This window comes from Cetorhinus maximus, chromosome 3, assembly GCF_964194155.1.
Source record: "Cetorhinus maximus chromosome 3, sCetMax3.hap1.1, whole genome shotgun sequence".
Taxonomy (NCBI): Eukaryota; Metazoa; Chordata; class Chondrichthyes; order Lamniformes; family Cetorhinidae; genus Cetorhinus; species Cetorhinus maximus.
The window spans coordinates 209,096,172-209,115,041 of NC_135881.1; the positions used below are offsets into that span (position 1 = coordinate 209,096,172).

The 18,870-nt window shown below is 43.7% G+C and overlaps 1 protein-coding gene across 1 annotated transcript in view; it reads left to right on the forward strand.

Annotated features, from left to right (window-relative positions):
* The window catches only part of LOC144679217 (cadherin-18), a 714,816-nt gene that overhangs the window by 239,774 nt on the left and 456,172 nt on the right, over positions 1-18,870 (forward strand). The gene's annotated exons all lie outside the window — the stretch shown is intronic.

Consider the following 18,870-nt stretch of genomic DNA (forward strand, 5'->3'; position numbering starts at 1 on the left):
TGTCAGAACTCTTGAAGTGAAGAGATTGGATTACGAAGGGGTTAATAGTTTATTAAGTTATAAAAAGCATAAAGTGGAAAAAAAACTGTGTTGTTGCCTAATGTCAAGGGTTGAGAGACACACAGAGACAGGGAAACACAGAAGGGCAGTTAGTGTGAGTATACCAGAGAGTGCAGGCAGAAAGTCTAATCTCTCTAATAAGAAATCCTGCAAGTGTGCTAGGGAGCTGAGTTTAGGGAATCCGTGTGTTTGCTTGGAAGTTGATGTAATAGTGAGTTTAGATTATGGTTTTTGGATGCCTCAAGGCGAGATACCAGCTGAAGAAAAGTGTCTAGTGAATGCTCAGAGGTCTGCCAGAAGAAAACTGTTTGAAACTGCGCTAACCCGAGCACAAGACCTTGGCATTGAGACAGTGGTAGATTTCACTGGGGTTTTGTGTCTGTAAGCATTGCTAGGATAAAAGGAATAGTGTGAGGTTGAATCATTTTCTGCTATCCGTATTGAAATCTTTCCAACTTTTTTGTCTAGTGTAATATAGTTCATTTTTTTTCTTGTTTGATAAATGTTTTAATCTTTGTGTTACTAGCGTACTGGCAGACTCCTGTGAGTATGTTCAGTAACTGACCTCCACAGTTTCTAAAAAAAAACAAGATAAGGATCTACCAAGCCAGGTTTCATTTTGTGATCTGACATCAGCTGGGATCATGTAGTACTGAAGGAACGCTGCATTGTCAGACTTGGTCTCTTTTAGATGAAACATTAAACCAAGACCCTGTCTGTTTTCGCAGGTGGATGTAAAAGATCCCACTGTTTCAAAGCAGAGCAGGGAAAAGTTCTCTATAAGAAACATAAGATCATCACAGAATCACAGAATGTTTACAGTGCAGAAGGAGGCCGTTCAGCCCATCGTGTTTGTAGCGTCTCTCTGAATGAGCAATTCACCAAGTGCCATTCTCCTCCCTTCTCCCTGTCATGCTGCAGATTGCTCCTTTTCAAATATATTATGATCTGGGAGCAGATCATTTTTGGTATGATCTGGCTAGGAACCAGTAACTTTTTGTTTAAAGTAGACAAAGTTTGAGATCTAAGACACCTGTTAAACGAATAAAGCCAAAGTTTTCAAGGACTTTAAACAAACAAAAATAAACTTTACTGAGCAAGGTCAGATAGATATAACAACTTACAACATCTGTTTTATGTGGTTGAATAATCCGTGGTTGAGTAGTCTGTGGTTGAACAATCTGTGGTTGTACACACCACACTGCACAATAAATGGTAGATGCGACCAAGACAGATTCCATAGATTTCTCAGCTACCCACCCAGATATCAGTAAACACTGAGTCAACCAATCTCATTGAAACATTGTCCCTCTCACGAGGGATTCAGTCTTCACCTTTGAAGATCTCGCCTTGGAATTTTCTTCAAAAAGTTGCTCCAACTCAGACTGCCTCAATGAATGCCCACCTTGCAGGGATTCGATCTCACGTCTCGAGACTCTATTCCCCTGGATTCCTGGGTCTGCACTCCAGCCTCCTCTTCCTGGTGCAATTTCAGCTTTTTAATAGCTGTCTAGCTTCGCTGGGCTGGCACTGCCCCTGGATGTCACCAAGCTCCAATCTCCCCAGCTCCACCAAGTTATAAAGGGCCTATGGCTTCTTCTCACTCATAACCCTTTCCAGTGTGGATCCAGTGACCTTCTGCCACCTTCTCAGCTCCGCAGGATTCCTCCTGAGTCCTAACTGAATGGAACAATAAAACAGCCCCTTGAACTTCTGAATCCCAACCATACTGACCCAACTCACAGTAACACTTTTGCTGCCTGGAGCCTACTAACAGCAGTACCTTTTCGTTATGACCTTTTCCCCTGCTACAGAACACTCACTGCCCCAGCAAGCAAGGTAAATTGAAACCCTAGAACTTTATTTTTCTCCATCCATTTCTCATAGCGATGTACCAGGGCCCACTGAATGCTTTTAAACTATTTGTAGCTCTAACCCCAGAACAAAACAGCTCTCTGGGCTATATTTCTTTGCAAGCAGTGTAGACACCTCATCTCCAATTCTCCAGCTAAATAAGCCCACCTGCTGTTTTATGATCTTACCTTTCTAGCTGTTACCCCCTCAAGACAACATGGCCCCAACCTTTTAAGTGTAATAGTCTTCAAGCTGCTTTATCACATTTTCTACAGTTTAAAGTTTAATCTCCCAGAACTAAAAAATTACCTCTAAAATATCACTATGAACCATGAACTAGATATTTATAACAAATAACAGTCTAATTCCCTTTTGAATGACTCGATTGAACCTGCCTTCACCACACTCTCAGGCATTCCAGACCCTAACCACATGCTGCATGAAAACATTTTTCCTCATATCACTTTTGTTTCTTCAGCCAATTACTTTAAATCTGTGCCCTCTCATTCTTGATCATTTCACGAGTGGGAACCGTTTCTTCCTATCTACTTTGTCCAGACCCCACATGATTTAGAACATTTCCATCAAATCTCCTCTCAACCATCTCTTCTCTAAGGAAAACAGTTCTAACTTCTTCAGTCTATCTTCTTAACTGAAGCTCCTCTTCCCAGGAATCATTCTCATGAATCTTTCGTGGACTCTGTCCAATATCTTCACATCCTTTGTAAGTGTGGCACCCAGAGCTGGATACAATACTCCAGCTGACACTAAACCAGTGTCCTATACAAGTTCAAAATAACCTTATACTCTATGCTCCTATTAATAAAGCCGAGGATACTGTATGCTTTATCAATTGTTCTCTCAGCCTGTCCTGCCACCTTCCATGGTTTATGCGCAAATACACCCAGGTCCCCCTGCTCCTGCATAACCTTTAGAATTGTCTCTCTATGTTCTTCCTATCAAAATGAATCACTTCACATTTCATAAGAAATAGGAGCAGGATTAGTCCTTGTGGCACCCAGAGCCTGCTCTACCATTCAATAAGATCATGGCTGATCTGATTGTGGCCTTAACTCCACTTTCCTGTCTGTTCCCCCATAACTCTTAACTTATTGATGAAAAATCTGTCTCACTCAGCCTCGAATATATTCAATGACCCAGCCTCCATTGCTCTCTGGAGAAGAGGATTCCAAAGACTAACGGCCCTCGAGAGAAAAAGAAAATCCACCTTATCTCCATCTGAAATGTGAGTTAGGTTATCCTGAAACTGTGTTCCATATTTCTGGATCCCCCACAAGGGGAAACATCTTCTGCCTTGTCAAGCCCCCTTAGAATCTTGTATGTTTCGCTAAGACCACCTCTCATTCTTCTAAACACCAATGGATACAGGCCCAACCTGCTCAACCTTTCCTCATAAGACAACCCCTTCATCCCAGGAATCAACCGAGTGAACCTTCTCCGAACTGCTTCCAATGAAAGTATATCCATGCTTGAGTAAGGAGATCAGAACTGTACTCAGTACTCCAGGCGCAATCTCACCAATACCCTGTACAGTTGTAGCAAGACTTCCCTACTTTCATACTCCATCCCCCTTGCAATATAGGCTAACATTCCATTTGCCCTCCTACTTACTTGCTATACCTGTATGCTATTGTTTTTGTTTCAGGTACAAGGACACCCAGATCCCTCTGTATTGCAGCATTCTGCAATCTCTCTCCATTTAAATAATATTCTGCTCTTCTATTCTTCCTGCTAAAGTGGCAATCTCACATTTTCCCACATTATACTCCATCTGCTCATTTTTTGCCGCTTGCTTAGCCTATTTATATCCCTTTGCAGACTCTTTGTGCTTTCCTCACTCTTTGCTTTTTTTCCTACCTTTGTACCAACAGGAAATGTATCCACAATACATTTGGTCCCTTCATCCAGTCGGTAACATAGATTGTAAATAGTTGAGGTCCCAGCGCTGATCTCCGTGGCACTCCACTACTGTAAAGTCCCGCAACTCACGACTTCTTTCGTGATTTCATTATAACCGTGTGAAAGTCCTTGTACACGTCATCGCTCATTGCAGCCCTAAATTATCACCTATCTGTGATTTAAGCAAACGAAGAACAACAAGATAAATGTGGGTCCATTACAGGCAGAATCAGGAGAATTTATAATGAGAATGGAGAAATGACAAAGAAAGGAAATGATCACTTTGTGTCTGTCTTTACTGAGGAAGAGACAAGAAATCTCCCAGAATTAATTAGAGATCCAAGGGACTAGGGAGAATGGGGAATCAAAGGAAATTAGTGTTAGTAAGAAGGTTGTATTGGACAAATTAATGAGACTGAAGATTGATAAAACCCCAGGACCTGATATTTTGCACCCCAGAGTGTTGAAAGAGAATGCAATGGAGATAGTGATCATCTTCCAAAATTGTATGATTCTTGGAATGGTTTCTGCAGATTGGAAAGTAACAAATATTACCCACTCTTTAAGAATGGAGAGAGAGCGAAAACAGGGAACTACAGACCTGTTAGCCTTACATTAGAATTTATTCTAAAGGATGTGATAAATGAATACTTGGATAATAATGATCTAATTAGGCATAGTCAACATGGATTTATGGATGGGAAATTATGTTTGATGAACCTGTTGAAGTTATAGAAGGCTGTGCACAGACTTACAGACTGTGCAAGAACATGGCAGATGGAATATAATGTGGAAAAATGTGACATTATCCACTTTGGTAGGAGAAACCAATGTGCAGGGTATTTCCTAAATAGTGAGATTAGAAAGTGTAGATGTACAAAGGGACCTGGGTGTCCTCGTCAATAAGTCACTGAAAGCGAACATGCAGGTGTAGCAGGCAATTAGGAAGGCAAATGGAATGTTAGCCTTTATCGCAAGAGGATTTGAGTACAGGAGTAGTGAGGTCTTGCTTCAATTCTATAGAAGCTTGATTAGACCTCACCTTGAGTACTGTGTGCAGTTTTGGTCCCCTTACCTCAGAAAGGATATTATTGCCATAGAGGGAGTGCAACAAAGGTTCACCAGACTTGTTCCGGGGTGGTGGGATTGTCCTATGATGAGAGACTGGGGAAATTGGACCTGTATTCTCTAGAGTTTTGAAGAATGAGAGGTGATCTCATTGAAACTTACAAAATACTTAAAGGGATAGACAAGGTAGATGTAGGTAAGATGTTTCCCCTGGCTGGGGAGTCTAGAACCAGGTGACACAATTTCAAAATAAAGGAGAAGCCACTTAGGACCAAGAAGAGGAGCATTTTTTTTAATCAGAGGGTTATGAATGTTTGGGATTCTCTACCCCAGAGGCTGTAGACGCTCAGTCATTGAGTATGTTTAAAGCAGAGACTGACAGATTTCTAAATACCACTGATGTAAAGGGACATGGGGATTGTGTGGGGAAAAACGATATTGAAGTGGATGATCAGCCATGATCATATTGAATGGCAGAGCAGGCTCGATGGGCTGAATGTCCCATAGGAGTACCTGTCCCTATGTTCCTATGGAAAAGAGAGAGAGAGAGAGGTCCAGCCATAGCAGCCATGTCTCTTTCAATCCTCCTGGCTGTAACTTGCACAACTGCAACCAGCAACAGAACAACAAGCAGCAACTTTTTAAACATACAGCTTCTCTCACCCAATGCCACCCTGAGTCGGGGTGGGGGGATGAGAGCACTCATTAGAGAGAGGGAGAGGGGCTTTAAAAGGTCCACCAGACGGATGGGACCCCAGCATCTGGCCAGAATTAAATGTTGGGGAGAGGAGGAGTAAGGGGGTTAAATGCAAGGATTACAGGTGGTGAGCTGTCTCCATGTTGGACAATAATGTGATGTTGTCGATAACTTGGGGAGAGAGAGAGAGAGAAGCCCAGTCCTTTAAATCCCACATTCACATTTCTCTCCCTGTAATGGTGGAGTGAAAAGAATCGGCTAGGGGCTCAGACCGTGCTTTTTGCTTTTGGCTTCCTGTCATGAAAAAACAAACAGGAAAGTAAATAAGGGGGAAGGGGAGGGGGAAACTTGATTGGAGAGAGAGCCGTGCAGCATCAAGGCAAAAGAATCAGCTGATGCCTTCAGCACAGGAAAGTCCCTTGGTGAGAGAGCAAAAAACCAGATTAGCATCCAAATTCTGGGATGGCCAGAACCTATCTAATTCATTCCCATTATAAAATATGTTCACCATTCACGATTTCACACGTTACAAGAATTTGGGGGAACATAATCCCTGCGAAGGGTGGGACTATACTGTATTAACAGCCTGCCAGCCTGAAAATAACCCTTTTATCCTGACTCTCTGTTCCTCTTTGTTAACCAATCCTCTATCCCTCATGTGTTACCTCCAATGCCATGAACTCTTATCTTGTGTCTTAACATTTGACATGGCACCTTATCAAACACCTTGTGGAAATCCAAACACACAACATGTACTGGTTCCCCTTTATCCACCCTGCTTGTTACATCCTGAAAGAACGCTAATAAATTTGTTAAACATGATCCCCTTTCATAACACCATGCTGACTTTGCTTAATTGTATTACGATTTTCTAAATGTGCTGCTACTATCTCCTCCATGCTTTCCTGGCCAAATGTATTGCTGAACAAACTGGTTTTCTGGTTACTTTGATTGCTATTTGTGGGGGCTTGCTGTGTGCAAGGTACTGTCCTGTTTCTTACATTATAACAGTGACTGCACTTCAGAAAGTATTGTGTTAGCTAAGGCACTTTGGAACGCCCTGAGAATATGAAAGAAGCTATAGATATGCAAATCTTTCTTTTTTTTTAATGGGACTTTAGAATCATAATTGTTTCATTCCACAACACAAGATTATTTGGGTTATTTTCTGATTTTATGTAGTCCTCTGTTTATTCTTTAAAATAACACTAAATGACATTTGCAAAACCTCTTCACTGCATTATACCTAATGAGAGTAACACAAGACAGTACTTTCCTTTGAACAACTGTATTATCTTACTGTATTTTTCTCGAAATTGCACAAAAAGCCGTTTAATTGGTTAGCTGAGATTTATAAGCTAATTATATCCCCTAATTACTGAGCATGTATTAAATGCAGAATCATTATCAACATATCTCACCAGATGTAGTGATTGTATAATCATTGGCAGAAGATAATAAGGTTACATTAAGTATCTTCACAACATCAAAAGAATTCTTGAAAGAGCATCTAATTGAATCAAACTTACATAATCAGTCACATTTACACTGCAAGTAGGACTTCAGAGGTGTGCATGTGTATGAACATGTGTGAATATGTGTGTGTATGAGTGTGTGTGAATGTGTATCTCTGTATGTGTGTGTATGAGTGTGTGTGAATGTGTATCTCTGTATGTGTGTGTATGAGTGTGTGTGAATGTGTATCTCTGTATATGTGTGTATGAGTGTGTGTGAATGTGTATCTCTGTATGTGTGCGTACGAGTGTGTGTGAATGTATATCTCTGTATGTGTGCGTACGAGTGTGTGTGAATGTGTATCTCTGTATGTGTGCGTATGAGTGTGTGTGAATGTGTATCTCTGTATGTGTGCGTATGAGTGTGTGTGAATGTGTATCTCTGTATGTGTGTGTATGAGTGTGTGTGAATGTGTATCTCTGTATGTGTGTGTATGAGTGTGTGTGAATGTGTATCTCTGTATGTGTGTGTATGAGTGTGTGTGAATGTGTATCTCTGTATGTGTGTGTATGAGTGTGTGTGAATGTGTATCTCTGTATGTGTGTGTATGAGTGTGTGTGAATGTGTATCTCTGTATGTGTGTGTATGAGTGTGTGTGAATGTGTATCTCTGTATGTGTGTGTATGAGTGTGTGTGAATGTGTATCTCTGTATGTGTGTGTATGAGTGTGTGTGAATGTGTATCTCTGTATGTGTGTGTATGAGTGTGTGTGAATGTGTATCTCTGTATGTGTGTGTATGAGTGTGTGTGAATGTGTATCTCTGTATGTGTGTGTATGAGTGTGTGTGAATGTGTATCTCTGTATGTGTGTGTATGAGTGTGTGTGAATGTGTATCTCTGTATGTGTGTGTATGAGTGTGTGTGAATGTGTATCTCTGTATGTGTGTGTATGAGTGTGTGTGAATGTGTATCTCTGTATGTGTGTGTATGAGTGTGTGTGAATGTGTATCTCTGTATGTGTGTGTATGAGTGTGTGTGAATGTGTATCTCTGTATGTGTGTGTCTGTGTTTGCTGACTCCATGATAATGTTTGTCAGCAGTATAATATTAAGCTGAAGACTAAAATCAAACTCCACCTGGCCATTGTCCTTCTCAACCTGCTGTATGGCACAGAATCCTCGCTCTGCTATTCTGTCACATCTAAGCTCTGGAATGCTTCTGCAAAAACACCTGAGGTCTAGCATAATAATTTGTCGGCAGGACAAAATCACAAACAATGAGATTCTCCATTGTGCTGGACTCAACAGTGTGGAGACCACTCTCCAGAAAATTCAACTTAGATTGGCAGGCCATCTCTCCCACATGGATAACCATAGAATCCCCAAGCAGCTCTTCGAAAAGGAACTGTCTCAGGGCAAACAACGTCAAAGCAGCCAGTGCAAACAACATATGGATGCCCTAAAAAAGAGACTTACAAAATCCTGTGTTGTAGACAACCTCCCTCTGGAAAATACTGCTGTTGACTGGCCCATGTGGCAGCAGGCACTGAAATTTGGTTCAGAAGGTTCGAGGGCCATCCACACTGAACTTGCTACATTCAATATGCCCAGAGGTGGCAAAGCTGCCGAGATTCTCCCAAACACCAACAACAACAACTTGAACTGTCAGTTCTGTGTGAGCCAAACTCTTAGGAGGGTGCTAATCACCGGGGCCCATGTTTTCGGGGAGGCCTGGCCTCAGACAGCACTGCACCCTCTCGCAAGTGCTGCCTTTATGCCTCAATATGTTTGCAAACCAGCGGTGGTGGGCGCCCTGTGCTGGCCGGGGACAATGTTTTGTCATATAAAAGGTTAATGGAATGAAAACCGAGTCTTCCCTCAGAGTGAGTGAGACACCTTACAGCCAGGGCTCATTTTGGTGATGTAATCCACCCTTGGCCACGCTCACACCCTCCCACACAGTTGTCAGCCCCCTAAAGGACTATAGGAGTGAAGATGGTGCAACGGGCCAGGGAGGCCAGGAGGAGTGGCGGATGTAGCAGCAGTGAGGCCTGGGACAGTTGGAGGGTTAGACAGGGCTAACAAGAAGCATGCCTTCCCACCTCATTCACAACCGTCCCAAATGCCTCTTCGACGAGAACATTTCCAAACCTCCTGGGCCTGGGGATGAGTGAGTAAGTGTCGATTGTGAAAGACCATAATACGACATAGGCCATGTAATTTTGATCACCCTCAAGTGAAAAGATATCACAGAAAAAATGCACTGTAGGTTCACTCAGCTATTGTGAAGGATGAGGGGGCAGAATTAGGAAGAGAAACTTGAGAGGTTTGGGCTTTTTCACTAAAGCTGAAAAAGGTGAGTGAGTGTGTGTGAGAGAGTGAGTGAGTGTTATTTTGAGGATCTGTTTTTAAAGAAAAAGATATAATTTCAAATGCCTCTTTTTCTGGCTGGATTTTAACAAACTGTAATCCCATTAAGACAAGGGAGAGACTGCCAGCCAGCTATAATATACAACCTTGCATTCCAGCTAAGTGGGATGAAAAGGAACAGACTCTGAAACTCCCTGGGGAGTGTGAAGGACCTCATCTCCTGTTGACATTTACACTATTATTCTTCAAAGGTTTTTGAGATGAGACATCAAAATGTAATCACCTGTTTTTCAAAACAATGACTACAGCAGTCATGGTAATCAGATTCATCTGCAATATACAGCCAACAAGGCTTTTAAGAACTGTCTAGCAAGCGGGAGAGGAGAGATTGGAAGGCTATGCTGAAAGACTGTCTCTCTCCCTTTCTCGGAAGCATTGTGCATGGATATTGCAAAGTCTCCATCCTGAGAAGAGGAATCTACTGCAAGCCAAGATCTGTTGGGGATAAAATGTGGAAATCTTCTACAAAACTACACTGAGGAGGATAACTGAACATACCAGCCGCATCATGGAATCACCGAATTGAGACCAGCCAAAGGGCAGTTTACCGTATATTTATGTTCTTCAGGAACTGTAAAACATCTTCAAGTCTATCTTCGTATTCTACCATCTATACCTGTGTGTGTCTGTGTGTCTCTCTCCTCCAGGGAATGCTTTGTGATATCTGAATGTTGGTTGCGAATTACTCACTTTGTTTTAAATTCGAGAAATAGGGTCATTAAACTTATCTTGTTCTTTGTTTTAAATTCAGAAAACCTGTCCGATTAATTCTTTGTAATCTGAAAATGTACACAGTGTGACTCCTACAGTGTTGAGAAAACACATCCACACTAAATTCATAACAAAACCCTATTACACCCTGACCTGGAGTGGTAAAGTAGGGGAGTCAGTTTTTACCCCTCCTCACATGCTTGTAACTGTGTGTGTGTGAGCGTGTGTGTGTGTGTGTGTGTGTGTGTGTGTGAGAGAGAGAGAGGATCCTGAGACTGGGAGTTAGCTGTGCACACACAAAAAACACAGGGGCTGCTCGGTGCAGGTCACATACACACATGCCCTCCCAACTCCTCCTCCCTCCCAAAAAACCTATCCACACCACGGGCCAGTTGACGAGGAAAACCCAGGCTGAAAGGCAACCCGTTTCTGACCCCACTTTCGTATGAATTCCACTGAGGCCAACTTGGAGTGTGCGCCATTAGAGGCGAACGCAAGGTCGGTGTTAGTTAAACTCTACTCCTTAGCTTGGCCCTGCGCCCCTCCTCCTTCCCTGGTGACCAGGATCTTGGTGCCTAGTCTGTCTCTCTCTATCTCTGCTTATTAAGCGAAAAGACAAAAAAAATCATTAGCTCTCCTGCTTGGCACTCCTTAATGTCATTTTATTAATTACTCTTTTTTTAAAAAAATGACCAATTAATTGCTTTGACATTGTTGTTTATATTTTCTTCATATCTTAGCTTTTTTTGCTGAAATTTCTATTTAATGTTGTGCCAAACCAGGTCTCAAGCAGCTGTTGCTGTGTTTCTTGCTGAAGGGGAATGGGAGGATCACAGGAAGTGGGATTGCTTTTTGGAGAGCTGGAGAAAGGGGTTATTTTTGTTCCAATAAAAACAGGAAGTGTTGGAAATGCTCAGCAAGTCTGTCAGCATCTGTCCAGAGAGAAACAGAGGCAGTGACCCTTCATCAGAACTAGTGCAGATCATTTACCAGAAGCATTAAATCAGTTTCTCTCCCCACAGATGCTGTCTGGCCTGCTGAGTATTTCCATCATTTTCTCTTTATATTTCAGATTACCAGCATCTGCAGTACTTTGCTCTCCTATTATTTGCTCTATGTTGAACATTTGTAAGTGTTGTTAGTTTCAATTTAAAATGAGACAATATTTCTCACTCAATGCAAAGTGTATTTTTTCTGTTTACAAAGCCCCCTGTGTGGATAGAAATAGCACATTATTGCAGGTGAATTGGTTGGTGCCAATTCACTGGAAGATTTTGCCCATTTTTAAACTTAAAAGTGAAACCAAGAGTCATGCACCAATAGAATATGTCACTGCTATTTCAAGATATCCTAATTTGTACATAGGATTGTTGTTTGTGGTGCTTGAGGGTCAAGTCATTTGGATGTTGCTGTCTGGATATTAATAGAGCCAGGTTCAAACAAATGGAGCTGGTTACATAATATGAATTGTGTGGAATTGTCTGAAAAAGCCATGGTTGTAAAGTGAATCATACTGAAACCTGAGGTTTCAATGGGGTAGATGCATAGTGTACAAAAGCCAAGAGGTTTAGCTAATCCTATATGAAACACTTTGACCCACTGTGACTATGGTTCCCAGTTATGGGCACCTGAAGAATGTGAGGGGGAAGGTTAAGATGGGGGTAGTAGGGGGCCGGTGGGGTGTGCTAAGGGGCCCAGAAACACAAGTGGCACAGGGGCCATGATTTCTCTCCTTGGCTCTAGTGTGAGTGTATATTTGTGTAATATCTGTATGTGTATCTGAGTATTATCTCTGAGTGTGAGTGCATGTGTGTATGTGTGTGTATGTGTGTATAAGTAAGTGTGAGTGTATAATTAGTATTCAATAATTTGATGAATTTGATTGAGAGATTTCCTGAAATCTGACATTTTGCGAATCTCCTAGGATTCAGTTCCATTTTCAGTTGTAGCTGGAGATGATTGGATTTGGCCTGATCTACAAATAATTCTCGCAGCCACTTTCCATTATGACATTACAATTTATATCTGATAGGATAATAGGATGATGCAACCTAAATCATACATAAGTCATAAACATAAACAGTGAGATCTGTCACTGCTGAGCAATAGTCACCAATGTCCTGAAGGCGCACCACAATTCAATTGGCCAACTCTTTAGTATGAATATTGATTTTAATTGGTTATTTAATGGGTCTAACACTACATGTTTCCAGTTGGCCATTCGGTTCTGTCATTTTCAAAAACCCTTAAAACTTCCTGAGCTTTCAAAACACACAGACAAAGCTTGTCTGATAATGTAGATCAAAATGTACGCCCCAGAAAATGGCAGATTTGGTTGGATAGGAGATTAAAGGGTGAAAAATCTGAATGCTGAATCCACCCCGTCCGCTTGCAGTTTTAACAGGACAGCGGGTGTGGAGATTTCAGCCAATCCACTTCCAGGACGTGGGCTGACAATTTATATATTATAATGAGGCTTTGAAACCCATTTTTATCCAGCATTTTGTATGAACCTCTGGCTGGCTGGGATTCCTGGGCCTCGGGAAACCAGGCAGCTAAACTCAGGTAAGGACTGTTGGATTCATAACATGAGTAAGCATTTCCCTGCTGGATCCAGTGGACCTGCCTGAGCAACACCTGCAACCTCTACCACCTAGAAGGACAAGGGAGGCAGATACCTAGAAACACCACCACCTACAAGTTCCCCTCCAAACCACACACCAGTTCAACTTGTAACGATGTCACCGTTCCTTCACTGTTGCTGGGTCAAAATCCTGGAACTCCCTCCCTAACAGCACTGTGGGTGTACCCACACCACATGGGCTGCAGCGGTTCAAGAAGGCAGCTCACCACCACCTTCTCAAGGGCAATTAGGGATGGGCAACAAAAATGCTGGCCTTGCCAACAACGCCCACGTCCTGTGAAAGGATAAAAAAACTTGCCTGACACTTCCAATCTCTCTCAACCTTCCCCCAACTTACCCCTGCCCCAAGGCCTCTCACCTCCCCCCACAATGCCTGCAAAGCCTCGAATTCCCATCAACCACCCCACCCCCATACTCAAAGGCCTCTGACCCACCAAAGCATCTGATCTCTCAGGAGTCAGGGAGTGGAGACTGGAACACCACCCCCTACCCCACTCCCCCCGCCCCCTCCCCACACCTTGCCTCAGACCTCCCTGTTTCTGCAGATTCTTATTGAGTGTTTCCCACCTGCTAGGGTGCCAACCCTGTTAATCAGGCCAATCACTGGGCACGGAACCTGTCAATGGCATCAGACGCACACTGTGGAGTTAGAACTCATCCAAGGAGGCGCTGCGCTTACCCCCAGTTGGTTAATGAATTAAAATTCACCCCATCCCTCATGTGACGAGGAAGAAAATCACATTGCATATTCTTTATCTGCTGAGCAGAATTTCACTCCCTAACTGTTTGCTGAAATTGCAGCTTTTTCTATTGCTATCTTGTTCATTATAACTCTGCAGGGAAAAGAAAGCCAAGTAATACAGGCATCCATAATGTGACTTGTAATTGTTATTTACTTGCACATATTCTTAATGACATGTAGGATCAATTGTGCTGGTTTTACACTGTGACAAGATGAGTTCCCGGTAGACATTCTCAACAAGGAGTCTCACCTCCAGCTGTGAACTTCTCATCAGTTTCCATCCATTAAAAATTAGTTGGGAGCTTCACCATGTCATTCAGATGAGGCTGAGGTAAGGCACTTGTTAAATAATGAAGATTAATTAAATGAACCATAAGATATGTTGATATGTTGAAACAAGTAAGGGATCGGTTGAGGCTGAAGAATAATGCCCTGGTTTTCATGTGCAGTGTCATTCTCAGTTCAGATTTCCATTATTTAATCCATTATTTTTTGATATTTTGATAAAAGCAAAATACTGTGGATGCTGGAAATCTGAAACAAACACACAAAATGCTGGAAAAACTCAACAGGTCTGACAGCATCTGTCGAGAGAAAAACAGTTAACGTTTTGAGTCCGTATGACTCTTCTTCAGAGCTAAAGAGAAGTAAAAATGTGATGACATTTATACTATTTAAGGGGTGTGGAGCAGGTGAAGCTGGATAGAAGACCAGCGATAGGTGGGGGCAAAGGAGAGATTGACAAATGCGTCATGAACCAAAGGACAAAGGGAGTGTTAATGGTAGTGGTAAGGGCTCAAGGAGGTGCTGATAGTGGCATTAAGGTTAGAAAGCAGAATGTGGTAATAGCAAGGCAAGGGTAAGCACTCAGAAAAGAACAACATGAATGTTCCCCGCCACCATCCCCTCCCCCAACCCCACCCCGCCAAAGGGCCATCTGTCACTTTGCAGGAAAATGGTGTTGAAGCCATGACTTCATTGAATGGTGGCGTGAGCTAGAAGGGCTGAATGACCTACTCCTGCTCCTAGTTCTTATGTTATGTTATGGGGAACTTTCCAAGGAGAAGCTGGGAAGTGGATTGGCTGTCCTCTGCATGGAGGTGGGCAGCCAATTCTCATTGTGAAAGCCCCAATCACTGGTGATGTCTCATGCTGTGATGGAACACCCCACCCCTCGCCAACTCAATGGAGGCGTCCTTCCTGTCACAGGCTAGAGCGTCATTGCAGCCGGAGGCTTCATTCCCCCAAAGATGCGGGGGGTGGGGGGAATGGGGTCAACAGGATTGGCTGTCCTCTGTGACCCAACAATTCAACTGAAGGGGTCACCAGCCTACTTAGAGCTTGCCACCTTCATCCCTCTGATTTATTTACTTAAATTCTAGCTCCGAGAGGCCCTCCCTATTGAGGTACCCTCATGGCCCTCAACCTACCTCAGCCATACCCACCTCTCCCGAGGGACTGTCAAAACTCTAGAGTTACCAGCCCTCTGATTGGGCGGGCATCATTGGGAGCCTGCACCCCATAGGATGGCGAACAAAGGAAGCCAATTAGGAGGCCGGCTCTGGTATCATCTCTGATGCGATCCTGCTGACGGAGAGTGTAGACTTCGGACCTCCATTTGGTCTCTACCCTGGGGTCCCAAAGCCCGTAACAAAACCCTGTCCAGGGAGACAATGTCAGGCATTAAAAGGTGGCTTCTACCTCAAATAAATGTCCAGCCTCCTGCAGCAAGGTAACTAAACAACCAACTTGTTCCCATTTTTCAGTTACACAAAAATTAGCATTTTGAAAGCAAAAGCTGGCAACAAACATGAAAAAAAAGCTGATACTGATTCTCATTTAAAAACAAGATTATAAGCTGTTGTTTGTTGCGCTATTAATCTACTTGTCAAATTCATATGAATTTCATAAATGAAAATTTAGCAAGTCATTGGTCACAGTGCATACAAGCAGACTTATGAATATAAAAAAATCAGTGCATGTGTTTGTGAAATAAAATATGAAACTGGAATGTAACAATATGCAAAGTGCTCCAGACATCACTGACTCCTTGTTTTTTTTTATATTTATTTACTCATGGGATGTGAGAGGCGCTAGGCCAGCATTTATTGCCCATCCCTAATTGCCCTTAAGAAGGTGGTGGTGAGCTGCCTTCTTGAGCCGCTGCAGTCCCTGTGATGTAGGTACACCCACAGTGCTGTTAGGGAGGGAGTTCCAGTTTTTGATCCAGTGACAGTGAAGGAATGACGATATATTTCCAAGTCAGGATGGCTAGTGGCTTGGAGTGAAACTTGCAGGGGGCGGTGTTCCCAAGGCATTGATAGTGGGGGATTCAGCAATGGCAATGCCATTGAATGTCAGGGGGAGATGGTTAGATTCTCTCTTGTTGAAGATGGTCATTGCCTGGGTGGTGTGAATGTTACTTGCCACTTGTCATCCCAAGCCTGGATATAGTCCAGGTCTTGCTGCATTTGGACATGGACTGCTTCAGTATCTGAGGAGTCGCAAATGGTGCTGAACATTGTGCAATCATCAGCGAACATCCCCACTTCTGACCTTATGATGGAAGAAAGGTCATTGATGAAGATGGTTGGGCCGAGGACACTACACTGCGGAACTCCTGCAGCGACATCACAGGACTGAGATGATTGACCTCCAACAATCACAACCACCCTTTGTGCTAGGTGTGATTCCAACCTGTGGAGAGTTGTCCCACTGATTCCCATTGACTTTATTTTGCTCGGGCTCCTTGACGCCATACTTGGTCAAATGCTACCTTGTTGTCAAGGGCAGTCACTCCCTTAATTTCAGCTCTTATGTCCATGTTTGAATCAAGGCTGTAATGAGGTCAGAGGGGGTGAATGGTTTTGGTGGAACCCACACTGAGGCTGGGGTTTTCCATTCTGGGCAGTCAGAGGGACTCTGGCCATGGAGCCTCATTGAAAAAACCACAAATTGTGCAATGCTGGGCTCGTTAATTATGCAGCTAGGGAATCAGGCAGTGGGGTGGACAGGAAGCTCCATGTCCTGCCATCAGACCTGGTGCCATATTTAAATGGCACCCAGACAGTTTCTCATTCAGAGCTGGACAGGGCAGGCTGGAGCCAATCAGCACCAGCCCCACGGTTTAGCAATGCCTCACTGGACACGCTTCTTCAACCCGTGGAGAACTGGGGGGGGACATCCTTTTTCCGAGAATAGGAAGAGGATGCCCACCCGTCTCCCCACAGCTACATGGGAGGAGGTCGCCTGGGTGGTGAGTGCCAACTCAACTCATAGGAGAACAGCCCTGCCATGCAGGAAAAGAGTGAATGACCTCACCCACATGGTCAGGGTAAGTGCACCCTCTCCTCCCCATACTTACCTCACTGAATGGGAACTGGGACATGGGCCTCAATGGCAAGGCCACCACCTGTGCTGCCCATGTATAAAAACCCTTTGCAGGGTGCTGGGCTGCTGCATCATAGCCCCACTGCAGCCCATGTGGTCTGCGCGTAGGGAGGTGACTGCAGGTTGCTGACCCAGTCACACTGAGGGCACACATTTTGGGCGGGCGTGGTGCAGTGTTGTGGGTGGATTAGAGGGCAACTGCAGACGCTGCTGCTGTTGCCATATCTCCATTGTCTTTGACCTTCCAGCTGCTGGAGCTCACAGGTCTGGAGGGTGCTGCTGAAGTACCCGGCCGCAAGTTCCCGCGGTCATTTCCTGCTGTCAGGAAACAGGTTTGTTCACTCACTGTATTCTCCGCCCCTTCACACCACTGACGGACGTAAAATTCCATCTTGAGAGTCAGTGAGCAGATTATTGCTGAGTAGGTGTTGCTTGATAGTTTTTGTGCACAGGACATACCTTGCCAGGTAGGTGCCAGTGTTATAACTGTGTTGGAACAGCTTGGCTAGGGATGCGGCAAGTTCTGGAGCACAAGTCTTCCGTTTTATTGCCGGAATATTGTCAGGGCCCATAGTCTTTGCGGTATCCAGGGCTTTCAGCTGTTTCTTGACATCATGTGGAATGAATCGAATTGGCTGAAGACTGGCACCTGTGATGCTGGGGACCTCCGGAGGAGGCCAAGATGGATCATCCACTCGGGACTTCTGGCTGATGATTGTTGCAAATAAAGCAGCCTTATCTTTTGCACTGATGTGCTGGGCTCCTCCATCATTGAGGATGGGGATATTTGTGGAGCCTCCTCCTCCAGTGAGTTGTTTACTTGTCCACCACCATACTCAACTGGATGTGGCAGGACTGCAGAGCTTAAATCTGATCCGTTGATTGTGGAATCGCTTAGCTCTGCCTAGTACTTGTTGCTTATGCTGTTTGGCACGCAAGTAGTCCTGAGTTATAGCTTCACCAGGTTGACACCTCATTTTTCAATATGCCTGGTGCTGCTCCTGGCATGTCAGACCAGGTAAGGATGGCAGATTTCCTTCACTAAAGGACATTCATGAGCCAGATGGGTTTTCATGACAATTGACAATGTTTTCTCTATCATCATTACTGAGATGAGCTTTTAATTCCCGATTTATTGATTGAATTTAAATTCCTCCAGCTGCTGTGGTCAGACTTGAACCTGCGCGCCCAGAGCATTAGCCTGGTCTCTGAATTACTGACATTACCACAACGCCTCCGCTCCCCCTGAACCATTAGTAATCAGCCATGAACTTATCCAAAGGTATAAGATAATAATATGACTGGCCTTATTTCTGTCTCGCAGCAAACATTGACCCTCTGAAAACTCCCTGCTTGGGAGCGGAGATTTTAATTCACCAAATCCTCTTCAGTCAACCTGAGTAACATTCACACCTTATTTTTGGAGCTTTGACAAGCCATTATTTTTGTGAAAATGAAGAATAGAATGTTTATAAAACCCCTTTAATCCCACCAAGTTCCTTACATCACCTGTACAGCCACAGGGTGGCTGTGAGCATGTAGAAGGGGGGCTTTGCCCCATGTCAGTAAGAAGCGCATGGTCAGAGAGAGGAGACTCCGGCCTGAGTGAGACAGAGTATATTTGGGAATTTAGTTCAAAGTGGGGATTCAACTGGTAAATCTTTTTGAAGCTCAATTTTAGAGTAAGAGTCAGATTCTAACCTAGAACTAGCAGCCTTTAAGTAAGTTAAATAGCCTAGTTAAACAGGCAACTGCCCCAGTGGCAGTTAACTGTCAATCGCCTGAAAGCCCTTGCCTGAATAGGTGTTGATTACTGTAGCAGGAAGCTAAGCTAGAGGGTGACTCATCACAGCTCTACATAAGAAAGGGGCTTTTAAAATGGACAGTTAGTAAGAGACGC